Genomic DNA, 10,858 nt, shown 5'->3' with positions numbered 1-10,858 from the left:
AAATGTTTACAGCTAATCAAAATCAATACATCAAGTGCATATATATGTGTGTGGGCATTTATATATATATGAATTTATATAATGTTATAATATATATAGATATAATTTTTATATATAATAAATTTAATTATATAATATGTCATTGTGATACTCATCCTGCAGGGGGATGGGAGCACAGTGCCTGGTGCCGTATTCACACTTGTATATAATATAGTATAAATATATATATATATACACCCACATACATATATATGCACTTGATGTATATATATATATAAATACACACACACATATATATGTATACATAAATTGAATTGCACTCAATTTATTCATTATGAACTCATTTATGTCTTCCTTGGCACTCATACAAATACATGTATAGACATATCTAAATAGCTATATGTAATACATACGCAGATATCCATACATATATGAGTGCCAAGAAGGGTGTGCATGTATAGGTACCTACATATCTATACATGTATATGTATGAGTGCCAAGAACAATATGAAGAAGTTCAAAGGTGCTAAAGTTGGCTGAAGGGATAATATGCCTCAAGGTACTGGGAAATCAAACAGAGACAGCTTGTTGGAGGAGGTGGGATTTTAGGAGGGCTTTGAACGTGGGGAGAGCTGTAGCCTGTCTTATGTGGGGTGGATGGTTGGGCCAAGCTGGGAAAACAGAGGAATGGAGTCAGGATAGTCAAAGATGATGCCAAGGTTGTGTGCTTCTGAGATGGGAGGAGAGTGGTACTGTCAATTAAAATGGGAAAGTTAGGGGGAGGAGGGGGTTAAGTACAGCATTCTGCACACAGTAAGCACTCAATAAATTCCACTTAGCAAAGGGATGTGGTTAGGAACTGAGGAGGAACAGAGTTCCATGTTGGGGGGAGGGGGTGGGGGAAGCTGTGTGCAGTGGGTTAGAGGCATGAAAGTCAAAAGGGGTGATTAGGAAGCTTTTCAAATTTAAAAGTACTTTCTTCAAATACTGCAATCTTTTTGGAGAAGGGTGGAGGGGTGGTACAGCAGGGAAGAAATGGAGTTACAAAGACTGAATGCAGTGAAACATGATCAACAAAATATTGAAGATGGGACCCTCGTGGTTTACTACCGATTTCTTTGCTAATTTCTATGCTAAAATATCTTAAAAGCCATTTGTCTCACATGAACAGTTTAAAGCATCCAAACTAAGCAAAAATAGCATGACATTTTTCAACTTATAGTTACACTGCAAAACTATCCAATATAATTAAACCATTTGGATCTTTATATTAACTGTAAACCACTTCAAACACAAATGAAGGTAACTGAAGAAGCAGCGTGGCTCAGTGGAAAGAGCATGGGCTTTGGAGTCAGGGCTCATGAGTTCGAATCCCAGCTCTGCCACTTGTCGGCTGTGTGACTGCGGGCAAGTCACTTAACTTCTCTGTGCCTCAGTTCCCTCATCTGTAAAATGGGGATTAAGACTGTGAGCCCCACATGGGACAACCTGATTCCCCTATGTCTACCCCAGCGCTTAGAACAGTGCTCGGCACATAGTAAGCGCTTAACAAATACCAATATTATTATTATTATTAACTGTATGTATGCATTTTGGGAAAGAAACAACAGTTTTTGCCACCTTGGTCTGTTGTTGGAAAAGTAAAACCCACAAGTATATGAGGAAATTAGATTATGCCCAGAAAATATTTCAGTTGCTTTGGAAACTACCCAAATGATGTCAAACCATCCCTTTTCCTTTTAAATACACAAAAATGAATTAACATTGCAGCACCAAACTTGCGTTTTAGCATTCTTTTTAGCTCAACCCGTGTAATAACAACCAATCAGGGGGCAGCGTTTGTGACGGTATTTATTATTCATTTGGCAGTTTTGCCTTTTAAGGGTCTCCAGGGTTGAATGTAGCTTTTTAATTTTTATACACTGGAAATTTCTTCAATGGTAGGCATTGCAACTGAACACCTGTTTAGGATACAGAAGGTTGTATTGCTGATGGTTAACAGCTCTAGAGAGGAAAAAGCACAATGGCCTTCCCTCCCCCACCGAACATCTGTGACAAGCCATCTCCCAGTTGAAAATGTTTAGACTTTGGAAAATGTTAAATCTGAGGTATTCAAAGTTATTTCTTGGACATGAGAGTGTTTACAGCATCTGAGCTGGAGAAGTACTGCCCTAAAGATACAAAGTTAAAATGACTTCCTTATGCTACATTTGGATTCCAAATATCCATTTGGTGGTATATTTACATATTTATATATGCTTCTTAGCTCCCTTTTAGACTGAAAGCTCCTTGTGGGCAGGGAACCTGTTTACCAACTCTGTTACATTGTACTCTCCCAAGCAGTTAGTACAGTGCTCTGCACACAATAAGCATTCAATAAATACAACTGAATGACTGATTTTTCCTTAATGCCCATGCTGAAATCCAATTCACATCACCAGCCATTAGGAGCCCGGTGGATGAGTCTTTGTAAATGAAATCTGTTCTGTAAATGCTCTCCATAGATGCAGAGATGCTTGAATGAGCAATAATAATAATAGTAATGGTACTTATTAAGTGCTTATTATGTGCCAAACACTGTTCTAAGCACTGGGGTAGATATAATTAAATGGGTTGGACACAGTCCCTGTCCCATGTGGGGCTCACACCCTTAATCCCCATTTTACTGATGAGGTAACTTAGGCCCAGAAAAGTTAAGTGACTGGCCCAACATCACATAGCAGTCATGTGGCGGAGCCAGGATTAGAACCCAGGTCCTTCTGACTCCCAGGCCCATGCTCTAGCCACTAAGCCATGCTGCCTCTTGTGGCTTAGTGGATTTTATCAGCATTTGTGACATAATAATGTTGGTATTTGTTAAGCACTTACTATGTGCAGAGCACTGTTCTAAGCACTGGGGTAGACATAGGGGAATCAGGTTGTCCCACATGGGGCTCACAGTCTTAATGCACATTTTACAGATGAGGTAACTGAGGCCCAGAGAAGTTAAGTGACTTGCCCACAGTCACACAGCTGACAAGTGGCAGAGCTGGGATTCAAACTCATGACCTCTGACTCCAAAGCCCATGCTCTTTCCACTGAGCCACGCTGCTTCTCATAAAAATGGGTGAGGGGGCTGAGGCTCTCAGCACTGAGCCCTCTAAGTTATTCTGTTTGAGGACCTACTTAGGCTTCACCAGGCACAATGCCATCTTCTTTCTTCCTCTTCTAATCAGCTGTTCTTGCTGGAGGAAATAACTAGCCTAGCACAGGGAGAGATGTAGATACTCTCAATAACTCATTTTATAAAATGATCTTTGCGGAGGGTATCTCCAGTAAAATTCACAAGTTAAGAGCATGGGATGTGGTCAGGAAGTGAAATGAACACATGGAAGCCATCTGCAGTGACTAAATGCCTCCAACAACCAGGTTCCTACATAATGAAATCCATTCACCAGGAACATCTTAGGAGTCGGAGGCACCTGATAAAATTCAAAGGCAGAACCAGGGTTGGGTTTTTTTTTTCCTGGAACAGCAAGAAAGAGAAAGCTGGAAGGTTGACAGAATTTGCATCGAAAAATGATTGTTAACTCCCGAAATGTATTTTCCAAATGTTCAAAGAATCGAGGGTTCTACTGACAGAGTGATAGCTACATAAAGTAACCCAATTTTCTCGAGTCTGGTGATGGGGGGAGTGGGTGGGGAAGAAGGCTTCTGGGAAACAGGGCTAACTGTCGAAGAACAGGCGAGTAGTTCAGAGGAGAAAAGCACAGGAAAAGGAAAAAGACAGACACACGGACATCAACACAGAGAAGATGAGCGCACGTAGCCACACTCACAATCAGTCCAGTTCAGCATGGAGTAGAGCCCAAGACAAAACAGCAGTTGAGAGCAGCTGCCACTGCTTCCAGCTCCCCAGAATTCCCACTGCAGTTGGTTGGGACCAAGCCAGTAGAACAGCCTTTCTCTGGGGTCTGTAAGAGAGAGGAAAGGCAGTGAGGACTCCAGGAGGCCAGGAACTGCAGCTTCCTCCTTTCTGTTCCCGTGCCGCCAGCTCCCTCAGACTCTCACTCTCACCGTCAAGGACATCAGTAAGACTTCTGCCTGTTCTGCAGGGCTTCTGAGAAGAAGGAAGACCAGAGGGGGCAATCTGTGATTGTCCCTTTCAGTGTAGAACATTCTGGTCATCTTTCACTTGCAGCAAATTCAGATGGTAAGTTAGATTGTTAGCCCCAGACGGGACAGGGATAATGTCCACCCTGACAACCTTGTACCTACCCTGGTACTTAGAACAGTGCTTGGCACATAGTAAGCACTTAACAAATACTATATAAAAAAGGAAGGGATACTAGAAAATCATCCCAGTTCAGAAATTAAATGGGTCATACTCAGATCCATAGACAAGGGGAACATTTCCAAACTTTTATTAATACGTTTTGAGTTGCTGTCTTCTCCCCTTCATCTGGCCTCATCGTCAGGTCAGACCCAGTCAGTAGAATCCTGCAAAGATAGGCTTTTCTTTATCTGTAGGCTTCCTGTCCAACTCTACCACCCAGCCAACAACCACATTCCCAACTGCCATCCACAGGACCCTGGAGGGAATTCAGGATTGGAGATGAAGGCTAATCTCACATAATCAAGGAACAAAAGAAAACCCCTCAGTCTTTGGAACAGGGCAGAGAAACAGAGCTTTCGTTAGGAATACTGTAGTACATTGCCAGAGGTGGATCCTTCTTCAATTTCAGTCTTTCAATCTCTTCCCTAGACTGTAAGCTCCTTGTGGACATGGATCATGTCTACCAAATTTGTTATATTGTACTCTCCCTAATGCCTAGTACAGTGCTCAGCACACAGTAAGTGCTCAATAATACCACTGATGGGTTTATGGCTTCTTTCCTTAGCAGCAGTGAATAGCCTTTTTCATAATGGCCTAAACAGCTGGTGTCCGTTGGCCCTATCTCCTTACTTTCTCATACGGTGGCCTCTTGTCTGATTATCCACCAGAACTCCTGGTTTTCTGTTGGTCTGACCCCTGTATTGTGTGAATACAGCACCAGATGTCTTGATGACTGGTATTTTTGCTTTAAACTCCCAGCCCTCTCCTAGGGCTTAATCTTCTGCGATCAAGTCCCGAGGCTTGAAAGTGGCACCTATGTTCAAAGGGACCTGGGAGAGGAGCAAGGGGGTGAGAAGCAATGTAGTTTAGTAGAAAGAGCATGAGCTGGGGAGTCAGAGGACCTGGTTCTAATGCCAGCTAATCCCATCTCTGCTATTTGCCTGCTAGACTGCAAGACATAGAGCCTAGAAGGAGCCTTCTCTCTAGCAGGGATGGCAAACACAAAGGTACAGATAGGTGGAAGAAGAAAATGGAATTATACATATATGAACAGATGCTTAAATAGTAGAGTTGGTAAATCTGTATGGAAAAAAATGCTATTGGTGATTGTGAGTTCTCGGAGGTGGGCGGGCAGCTGTAATTGGGAGGATGTGACCTAGGGAGAAGCAATGGAAAGTGCACAGGCCTGGGAGTCAGAGGACCTGGGTTTTAATCCCAGCTCCACCAGGTGCCTTTGTGTAACCTTGGGCAAGTCACCTCACTAGGCCTCAGTTTCCTCATCTGTGAAATGGGGATTCAATGCCCATTTTTAGACTGTGAACCCCATGCAAGACAGGGGCTGTGTCCAACCTGATTTGCTTGTATCCACCCCAGTTCTTAGTACAGTGCCTGGCACATAGCAAGCACTTACCAAATACCACAATTATTATTATTATTACAGTGTACTCAGTGGTGCTCACTGTAAACCATTATTACCATTAGGATTCACCCTTGTTGGGGGAGAATTCTTGCAACTTCAACACTGAACCACCACCACCTGGAGAGGGGTTCCTGCTATAGGTGATTCTCTCTCAGGATCCGGGAATGGAGAAAGTGCAGGGACTCGTGTGACCCGAAGCCCCCACAAGACGGAGAGCTGTGGAGCCAGCAGGACCTCCCGATGTCCGGACCAGTCAGGTAGACCAGCCATCCCGCCACCGCTGCAGAACTCTGTGTCCTGGAAACTCTATTTCCTAAGGCAGTTGTGATCAAAGACTATTGCCTGGAACAGTGAGGACCTGTGGTAACTCCCCCACCCACCCAAGCACTCTATCTACACTGTAATGTTATTCCCATCCCTGCCATGTCCTCTCCTGTAACCCTGCTTGAAAAAATGGGACTCTAAGTAATTATTTTGGCTACTCTTTGTGAGACAGCATGGGGTCCACAGCGCACACCTAATGCTGGACCAAATGGTCAGTCAGTCATTCGTATTTATCGAGTGCTTACTGTTTGCAGAGCACTGTACTAAACACTTGGGAGAGTACAATATAACAATAAACAAACACATTCCCTGCTCACAACGAGCTTGCAGTCTAGAGGATGACCTCCCTGAATCTATCATTGCTTCTCTGAACTGTTTTCTTTCTTTTTTTTTTCTGATAATTACCTAACACTAAGGCACCGATATCCCCTCTCAGGTTGACATCTGGAGAGTTTCCAGTATTCTACCAGTCTCAGTTACAAGAGGGAGAATCAAGCAGAGGCATACCCATTCTATTCCTAGCTTGGATAGTGGCTAGTGAGTGGAAGGCAATCTGCTACATGTCAAAACTCACCTGTGCTGGGCAGCTGTGGTATTGGGAGAGAGTTGAGGGTGGAGACTCAATTTTACCGCCTGGAAGAAGGCAATGGTAAACCACTTCTGTATTTTTACCAAGGAAACTCTACGGATACACTACCAGGACGATTGCAGACGGAGATGGAGCTTTCTGGGAGAGATGTGTCCATGGAGTCGCTATGGGTCGGAGAAGACTCGACAGCATAAGACAAGACAAGGCACCGATGAGAAAACAAGTTACTTTTTCTTAAACAACCACAGCCTTCTGCTGGCTAGGTTCGCACTCAACAACTTCAGTTTTGCTTTCAATTTATTACCATGGAAACGGTCCCCAATCTACAGTCCTTAAAGAGGCAGCATCACTGATGTCACCTGAAATTGAGCCGAGTTACCTCATTTGGTAGTCCAGTAAAGAACTTGAAATCCAAGTGTTCGTGTGTATGGGTGTGTATGTGTTTTTGTATGTGGGGGAGAGTTCTCATAAAAGAAGTTTGCATGAGTAGAATGACATGCATTTGATAATGAAAATGAATTTTAAAATATACAAGGTAACGGTTGTATAGCAACAGTTGACTAGCAATACTCTCTGAAGACTGACATTACAAACATAAAATAGTCCCTTTTAGAATGATAATGATTCTGTGTGGTATTTTATACCCAGTCCAAATTCACAACTGAAATGAAATGGCAGCCGCCTAACCACAGAAGCTGATAATTTTTCTCTGATCAGTTGTACTGTTTTTTATTTCCTCCTTAGGAGGTGCTTAAAGAGCACATCAAAACAAGTTGAATTTAGCATTCACCATTGCAAAAATACAGCAAAAACAGAGTCCTATAACTTAATTCAAAAGAAGATTGCATCCTGCTCTGAAATTCTCATTGTCAGAACCAGATTCCCCAGGTCCTTCTTCATAGCCTCCTCTTCTTCTCCTTACCAATAAACGTCATGGTTATTAATCCCTTCTGTTAACACTCACATCTCCCCTTCCTTCCCATCCCAGCTAAATGGGGTGGGGGAGAGGGGAAGGGTATTAGGCATTATTGTTTTAAGCAGCAGCATGCCCTAGCAGACAGAGCACGGTCCTGGAAGTCAGAGAATTTGGGTTCCAAACCCAGCCCTGCCAATTGCTTGCTGTGTGACCTTGGGGAAGTCACTTAACTTTTTATGCCTCAGTTTCCTCATTGTAAAATGAGGATTAAATATCTGTTCTCCCTCCCACTTAGACTGTGAGCCCCATGTGGGAAAGGGGCTGTGTCTGACCCAACTAACTTGTATCTACCCCAGTAATTAGAACAGTGCTTGACACATAGTAATTGCTCAACAGATGCAAAAATAATTGCTTTCCCCAATGAATTGTTTTACTTGAGACTTGAAGATCCAGTCTATTCTGTAACATGAAGGAAATGAAGGAAGTGGGATGGTACCACCTTTTATAAACAAGTAATAAAAAGCCAGAAATGGGGATTGGGAAACAATGGCTAAGAAAGAAATTAGAAATGGCGAAACTACACACAATGAAGCATCTTTCTATTTTGCACCCACCATCTTTGAAGACTGTTGTGCATCACGTTTGCAAGAGACATTCAGAGTTCCTGTGGATTCTATCCAGAAACAATGAGTTTTGAATGTCACAATGATCAAAGCTTTGTCATGCCATAATTTTCCAAAGAAACAAATCCAAAACTCACCCTAAAGGCAGTTTTCAAAATTCAAAAAAACAAACATCATGGTGAAGGTGGATGTTTTGATTCATGCTATAGCCTGACCACTTTTAAAGCAGATTCCTCTTTGGCGTGGCTGCAGTTCACTGATAGGTTGACTTGTAGCGCTGGTCCCAGGCCCAATCTTATTTTGAATCGCTGAGGTGTTTCTCCTTGGAGAGTAGAGGGAAGCCAACAACCACAAGCCAAGTACCACTCTTAGACCAGCTCCTGTAGGGAGATTGAAGAATGTGGAGAAATTTAATATTTGTGTCAGTTGCTTCCTGGTTTCCTCTTGTACAACTGCCACTGCAGTGGATGGGCGCAGTACCTGACAATTTGTAGCATTTTCCAAGGAGAATTGCCAATACTCTGCACTGTGTGTACTTACTGTGCTCTCCCAAATACTTAGTACAGTGCTCTGCACACAGTAAGCGCTCACTATATGCCACAGATGATTGATCGATCACCACTCTGTCAGCCAGGTGACAAAGTGCGGTTCTCTGATCCTTCCCGTACCCCCCGCCCCCGCCCCTCCTCAACAACGCAGCACTATGCTATATTCAACTGGGTTTGGCTGCATCTCTCCCCATCTTCAAAGCTCTTCTGAAAATTGCATCTCTTCCAAGGGGCCTCCCCTGATTGGTTTTTCTTCTCCATACGTCATATATTCTCCAGGCCTCAACTACCACCTTAGCATTTCTATACCAATTGAACTTATGCACTGACAATCAATCACTGATATTGTACTTTCCCAAGCGCTTAGTACAGTGTTCTGCAAACAGTAAGCATTTAATAAATACGACTGAATGAATATTTATGCTGCACCAAGAACTTGAGAGAGCACAATACAACAGAGAGTGCTGCTACAGAGTTGTGATTTGAATGACAACTGTGTTGGGACTTAGGATGGTCCGGATAGCATCCCTTGCCTTTCAGCTCAAAGACCCACCTCCCTTTTCCTCAGCACCACCTCCCTGCTCTGAAAGTCTGGAATACTCTCTTCTTTTTTTTAAATGATTTTTGTTAAGCACTTACTTTGTGCCAGGCACTGAACTAGCACTGGGGTAAATAATACAAACTAATCAGATTGGACACTGTCCATATCCCACATGGGGTTCAGAGTCTTAATCCCCATTTTACAGATGAGGTAACTGAGGCACAGAGAAGTTATGTAACCCCAAGCTAAGTGCTTGGAAGAGTACAACAGAAGCAGAAACACTTTCCCTTCCCTCAAAGAGTTTACAATTTAAAGGAAGAGGCAGATAATAATAATAATAATGTTGGTATTTGTTAAGCGCTTATTATGTGCAGAGCACTGTTCTAAGTGCTGGGGTAGATATAGGGTAATCAGGTTGTCCCATGTGAGGCTCACAGTTAATCCCCATTTTACAGATGAGGTAACTGAGGCACAGAGAAGTTAAGTGTCTTGCCCACAGTCACACAGCTGACAAATGTCCGAGCTGGGATTCGAACCCATGACCTCTGACTCCCAACCCCGGGCTCTTTCCAAATAAAGGTGATATAAAAATAGTTGGAGCAAGATTCCAGAGAATGAATGAATCAATCAATCAATCAACCAAGGTATTCATTGAAGACTTACTGTGTGCAGAGCACTGTGGTAACCACTTGGGAGAGTACAATACAACAGTGCTGGTAACCACATTCCCTGCCCACAAAGACTTTAGCATAGAGGGAGAGACAGAAATTAAAAAAATTTTTGGATATGTACCTAAGTGTCATGGTGTTGAGAGTGGAATGAACATCAAGGAAGCAGCTTGGCCTAGCGGAAAGAACACAGGCCTGGGAGTCGGAGGATCTGGGTTTTAATCCCAGCTCCACCACTTACCTGCTGTATGACCTTGGGCAAGTCACTTAACTTCTCTGTGCCTCAGTTCCCTCATCAGCAAAATGGGGGTTCAATGCCTGTTTTCACTCCTACTTAGACTGTGAGCCCCATGTGGGACCTGATTATCATGTATCTGCCCCAACACTTAATAGAGTGCTTGGTATATAGTAAGAATTTGGCAAATAACATGATTATTGTTATTAAGTGACAAACCAAATATATAGGTGACACAGAGGGATAGGAGGCAGGGGAAATGAGGGCTTAGTTAGGAGGGGCCTCTTGGAGGAGAAGTGATTTTAGTATGACTTTGAAGGTGGAGAGAGTGATTATCTTTTGGATATGAAGGGGGAGGGAGTTCTAGGCCAGAGGGAGGATGAGGGTGAGGATTCAGTGATGGGATAGATGAGACTGAACTACAGTGAATAAGTTGGCATTAGAGGAGCGAAATGAGCATGTTGGGTTGTAGTAGGAAATCAGTGAGGTAAGTTGGAGGGGGAGAGCTGATTAAGTTCTTTAAAGCCAATGGTAAGGAGTTTCTGTTGATGCACAGACTGATGGGAAACCACTAATGGGGAGATGTGGACTGAATATTTTTTAGAAAAATGATCCAGGCATCAGAGTGAAGTATGGACTGGAGTGGGGAGGGACAGGAGGCAGAGAGGTCAGTGAGGTA

At 43.1% G+C, this 10,858-nt stretch overlaps 1 non-coding gene across 1 annotated transcript; it reads left to right on the top strand.

The window, feature by feature from the left end:
• The first annotated feature begins 6,485 nt into the window (after nucleotides 1–6,485).
• On the top strand, nucleotides 6,486–6,623 carry LOC114808299. The gene has a single exon (XR_003756145.1). It is a non-coding gene; the product is annotated as a small nucleolar RNA SNORA7 (small nucleolar RNA).
• Nucleotides 6,624–10,858: the final 4,235 nt, after the last annotated feature.

This window comes from Ornithorhynchus anatinus, chromosome X5 (assembly GCF_004115215.2).
Source record: "Ornithorhynchus anatinus isolate Pmale09 chromosome X5, mOrnAna1.pri.v4, whole genome shotgun sequence".
Lineage (NCBI taxonomy): Eukaryota > Metazoa > Chordata > Mammalia > Monotremata > Ornithorhynchidae > Ornithorhynchus > Ornithorhynchus anatinus.
This window is presented reverse-complemented; position numbering and strand designations above follow the sequence as displayed.